Below are 6,000 nucleotides of genomic sequence, written 5' to 3' on the forward strand. Positions count from 1 at the left end.
GGAAAGTTAGCGAAATGTGAGGCAAATATTCAACAACAAAAAAAGCTTACCACTAGCTTTCTTCACAAATGTGTTCATAAAGGTGTCTACTACTATCACCTCTCAATTTGTTCCAACCCAACTCCCCTGGGGAACTTTGTGAGAGCTGCTGATTTTTGTAGTGCCATTAAAGGTAGTGTAAATAATATTTACTTAAAATGGTTACTTAAAACATAACGATTTTTGTTAAAAGTTTAAATCATTATATTCTGATAGTAGGTCTCCCTGTCTCTCCAGCTCTTTAATAAACAGGAAAAAATACATTTTCAGGTAGGTGACAAAATTTCAGCCAATCAGGAGAGAGTAGCTATTTATGAGCTTAATTTTTATAGTGTTCCAGTTCCAATTTTGTCTGCTCATTTCCACTTTAATCTGTATCCTGACTGCGTTCTCTGTCCTGATTGTAAAAAATTGGTATCCCAGTTTCAGTTTGGGTTTCTGAAAATGCATTTTCTGTTTAATATAAAGCTGGAGAGACATGGAGACTCCTGTTACAGCAACACACACTATATAGCAATGAGTACTATCACAATCTAAAGCTTTTAAACACTTATTTTAACTAAAGAAAATCACTTACACTACCTTTAACAACCTATATAAGGCAAAAAAAGTATCTAAATTTCATTTTACTTTAATTAAGTACCATGTTACGTGTCAAATTAGGGGGTTTTCATGATTCTGAATCCATTGCAAGCATTAGTTTTGCACGAAAAACACTCACTGCACGCAAAGAACAGCCACATATATAGCCATATATTTTTTTTTCTTTTTTAAGAGTAAAGAGAGCCTACTGTCAGCTGTCCAGCAGTCCAAATATTATTAAATTAAATTTCAGAATGGTAGACCTGAGGCCTACCATACCAGGCCACATAGACATTTCGTGGCACATCTATGCACGAAATGTCTATGTTCACAGGCTTCTGTGTGCGGCCTAGAGGAGCAACTGAGCATGTGCAGAACCACTTCTTACACCATGGCACTTCTTACACCATGGTGTAAGAAGTTTGGAAAACCCAGCACATTTGGGTATGTGGCTATGGCCTTTGGGTTAGAACAAATTGAGAGGTGATAGTAGACACATTTATGAACACATTTGTGAAGAAAGCTAGTGGTAAGCATATTTATTTGAGGGGCGCTAGCCCCTCCTATATTCAGCTATTAGTGTACATCTTCGTCTTTCATTAACAATGAATGGAGAATTTACGTCATATGTTTCTGAGCAAATCAGTATTTTTGTCCTACACATTTTTGTCCCATTGACAATGAATGGAGAATTTACGTCATGTCTGAACAAATAGTCATGTTACGTCATAATGATGTACGATGATAAGAGCGCCCCTCACTTCACACAGGTGTGATTTTTTGCCATACATTTAGCTAACTTTCTCTATTATATTATATATTATTATTATATATTATATAACTATTTACTGAGATTTTATGAAAGAATCACACCAACCTGAGATGCGAACCCGACACCATAGCGGCAAAGGGTTGCGAAGTGTTCGCAATTGAAATCATGGAGCGAATATGGAAGACTTTTGCCTTTCGGTCCTGCATGATCTCCCATCAGACTCACTGCCATCTCAAGCATGTTACCGATGAGATCCGGGTCCTGAGGCTCCCACTGATGGTCCATCATATTATGGATAATCCATCTATTGCTCTGCAGCGGGATGACATTGTCCCTGATCCTGGAGGTTTCGACGGCACCACCTAAGTACCAAAAAAACCAACGGCTTTTAACACAATCAGCCCCGGGATTCCTTCAAAATAGGAGCTCTGGGGTGCCGGGAACATAGATATATATAAACTCTAGATAGCTCACCCGCGCTGTTGGCCAATGGAGAGCGACGTCGTTACGTGGCGGCCATCTTACCTCGGGCCACATAACATTGTGTCTATGGGGCATGTACTCTTAAATGACCATAACTTGCTCAATTTTCAACCGATTTTCAAACGGTTTGGTTTGTTATAAACGTCAGAGACGTCCGCATACTAAATTAAGCAGATACGCGTCCTGAATCATAGCCACATTGACAACGTTTGTAATAAACCAACCCGTTTGTAAATCCGTCAAGATTTGAGCGAGTTATGACTGTTTCTGTTTGAGCTGCCATTGAACATACTGTACTGTAGCCCCGAAGTAAGATGGCTGCCGGGTGAACGACGTCAGAAACTCCGCCTTGAGCCATCTAGAGTTTATATATATCTATGGCCGGGAAGACATGGCCGCTTTTACTCTGTAAAGCCCCCCCCCCCCCCCCCCCCTTCTGTTCCGGAAAAAAACTGAGATATCAGATCAAAACCACGGAGAGCGCCTTGGATTAGGAGAGACGAGGCATTCTTTCTGCAGCGGTGTCCCACTCAAAAAATTTAAAAAGGAAAAAATTCAGAATCATTGAAGATGCGCTAGGACGTGTACACACGTCATTGCAACCCGTTGGTTGGATTGCTTATGACGTGTGGACACGTTTCCCTGTCGAAGGAGTCAGCTACTGCGGCTAGACGTCGCCACCGTGGAGCGGTGCCCGGTATACTGCAGAAGAAGTTTGCCGTGGGAGGATGCGGCAATACTATGTCGGGCATGGATGGCCATCAAGTATGCCTCTATTGCCTCTGCGTTTCGCACGCGCACAACGCGGTCGAGGACACGGGCCCCGTCTGCTCTCCTTGTGACGAGATAGACTTTTACACCAAGAACAGCAGACTCAAGCGGGTCATTGAGTTTTACAGGAAATTTGCAGCGGCAGGAAGCCTCCAAGGAGGCGGCTGACCCTAACCGCTACTCTCCTAGCCTCTTCGTCGGAGCCCCGACCCCCAGGGAGGCGGCCCGGGCCCTCACATCTGCTGCAGCACAGGACGCCTACGATGCGGCGAGAAAGCAGGGAGCCACTCCTGAAGAGGCGGCCCACGCCGTCGCAGCAACTGTGGCAAAGAAGGCCTACAACTCCGCTGTGAAGCGGGGAGTCAAACAGTGGTCCGCTGACATGGACGCTCCACTCCCCGACGCTCCAAACGTTGTCGTTCTTGCGGACGACGACGCAGGCATGGAGCAGGATCCACCAGTTGATGCGGAAGCCGCACCAGCTGCCGCTGCAGTCCCGGCTGCTGCCGCAGTCCCAGACGTCCCCGCTGCGGCTCCGGCTGCTCCAACAGCAGCGGCTCCAGCTGAACCGCCGCTCCACTATGACAACACGGACATCATCGAGTTGTTCAAGAAGGCTACAGTTCCCTGTGGTCTGACGTGGCCGGCCAGTCTTGAGCCTTCGGTGGCTAAGGAAACCCTGTATGACCAGTTTTGCAGGAGGATTCAGGGCAATGTAGCGAAGCCCCAGACCAAAGCTGAGATCCCCCTCGATGGCGGGTTCCTGAAAACCCTCATGGTGTCTTGGGGTCAGCCCTACGCAGCTTCCACCTCCCTGGGTCGAGGCATAAAACTGTTTGACTGCGCAGGACAACGAGAGGCGGGCCTCGAGGCCATGCCTCCAATGGACAAGTCCTTCGCCGGCTGGCTCATGGGTATTAACCCCAACGTCTTCCATAAGGACCCGGACTTCTCCTTGCCCACGGACGAATCCAAAATGAACAAGGCTGCCTACAAGTGCGCCTCGACTGCAGCCAAGGCACTGAACGCCAAGACCCTTCTGCAAGGGTCAGTGTCTCACAACCTGCTGGAGGCGGGTGACATGCCTACCCCCGAGCACATGGCTGAATTGAGGCGTCTGCACCTTGAGCTGCTCCGCCTCACTCAGGCCCAAGTGGAGATGGTGGGCAGAACCATGGCTAAACTACTGGTCCTCAAGAGGGCCAGGTGGTTGGAGCTGTCCCCTAAAGTGGGACGCAACCCACTGGAACAGAAGGTCTTCACTTCGACACTATTCGCGTCCATGCTGGAGGAGATGCGTTCCCGCGACGGACAAACGAAGACTGACACGGAGGTCATTGGCGCTTGTCTCCCGGCGCTCGTCTCCCGGAGACGGGAGCACGGCCCAAGCAGGTTAAACCCTACAGGTCGACCTACGAGCGCACCAAGGACAGGGACGAGCGTTCCAGGTCCAGGAGGAGCACCTTCAAAGTCCCCGACACCCAGAGGGCTCCGTCAGCGTCGGCCTAATCTTCCCGCCCACTTCGCAACCGCAAGAAGGTCGACAGGCATAGGCGCCCCTCTGCCTCTCCGGTCGGCAGCTCCCGCAGTGGAGCTAAGAAAGGAGGGCCACCTGGCGGGAAGGCGAAATAACCAGACCCACACCTCGGGGAGACGACGGGCACCGTCTCGCCACCCTTCCCCGGCCCCGGGCCTCATGACGCTCATGACGCTCACAGTGTGGACAGAAAGAGGACTTGTTTTCCAAAAATAAATGTTTCTCCAATGTTTTCTGTACCACCACGGCTCATAATAAAGCAGTGTTCTCTACTGGAAACCGGTCTCATGAATCGTCATTTGAAACTGAGGGGAATGGGCCCACAGCCCGGGCCTTCAAGGAGGCCCGTGGCAGTCGACCGAAATGCAAGCGTAGCTGCCGTAGACACAGTACCAGGGCCCCAGGTCCATATTGCAGGACAGAGGCCCCAGGCCCAGGTTCTGACCGTAAGGGGCGCCGCTCTACCACAAAAGGGTTTGGAGCTGGCTTCAACTCCTCTAGCGCTGTGTCTACAGGAGTGGAAACGGTGTGGTGTTCATCCTTGGGTGTTAAACACCATCTCGAAGGGGTACAAGCTACAGTTTGCCAGAAGATCTCCCGCTTGTGGGAACGTTCTGTTTTCACAAGCGAGTGGTCAGGCAGTCGAGGTTCTTCAGGACGAGATAACGTCTCTGTTGGAGAAGAAGGCTATACGTGTAGTGTCCATGGAGCAGAGCAACACAGGGTTTTACTCCCGCTACTTTCTTGTGAAAAAGAAAGGTGGGGGCATGCGGCTCATTCTAGACCTACGTGCTCTGAACGGCTTTTTGAAAGTGTTTAGCTTCAAAATGCTCACGAGCAAGGCTCTGCTGCGAATGATGCGCAGAGGGGACTGGTATACAACTCTCGATCTCAGAGACGCGTATTTCCACATTCCCATCTACCCACCATACAGAAAATTCCTGTGGTTCGGCTTCAGGGGTCAGATATACGAATATCTGGTCCTTCCGTTCGGGCTGTCACGTTACGCCGAGAGGGTCCGCTCGTTTCAGTCATGTCTGGCGTTGTTTCGGATGGGCACCAGAGGATGGCGGGTTTCATGGCCTCTGCAATATCCGTTATTCGGCTGGGTAGATTGTACATGAGACCATTTCAGATGGTTACTATTTCACTAGGTGTAGGACAACACCGTCGTCATCATCTTGTGAACGTATCGGTGGGATGCTTCAAGGCATTACAACAGTGGAGAGATGTTCAATTCCTCTCAGAGGGCGTGATTATGGGGATGGTGCCACCCACGAAGGCAGAGCAGCCAGATGTGTATGGAGTGGCAGCATCAAGTCTGCCCACATAAATTACCTAGAACGGATGGCAGTAATGTTGGCGTTGCAGCATTTCGAACGGTTCATCAGCGGTCCTGGTCCTGGTCAGGACGGACAACACAACAACGATGTGCTATATCAACAAACAGGGGGACCTACGGTCCGCCAAACTGCATGCGCTAGCACACAGACTGATGTTGTGGTGCGACGAACACCTTCTGTCGATCAGAGCCTCTCACGTTCCGGGGGCGGATCTGTTGTCCAGGGGCCGATACCTCTATGCGGCTTGGTCACTGCACCAAACAGTGGCCAGACAGATTTGGGAGAGGTTCGGCAGACCACAAGTGGATCTGTTTGCGTCAGAGGAGAACAGCAAGTGTCCACTGTTCTTCTCCATAGCAGGGGCAGCTCCGCTGGGTCTGGATGCCCTAGCGCACCAGTGGCCCCGGGGCCTACTTTACGTGTTTCCCCCATTGTCTCTCATCCTTCCCACGCTGGAGAGAGTGAGAACATAG

This window comes from Electrona antarctica, assembly GCF_951216825.1.
Source record: "Electrona antarctica genome assembly, chromosome: 7".
In the NCBI taxonomy this organism is placed as follows: Eukaryota; Metazoa; Chordata; class Actinopteri; order Myctophiformes; family Myctophidae; genus Electrona; species Electrona antarctica.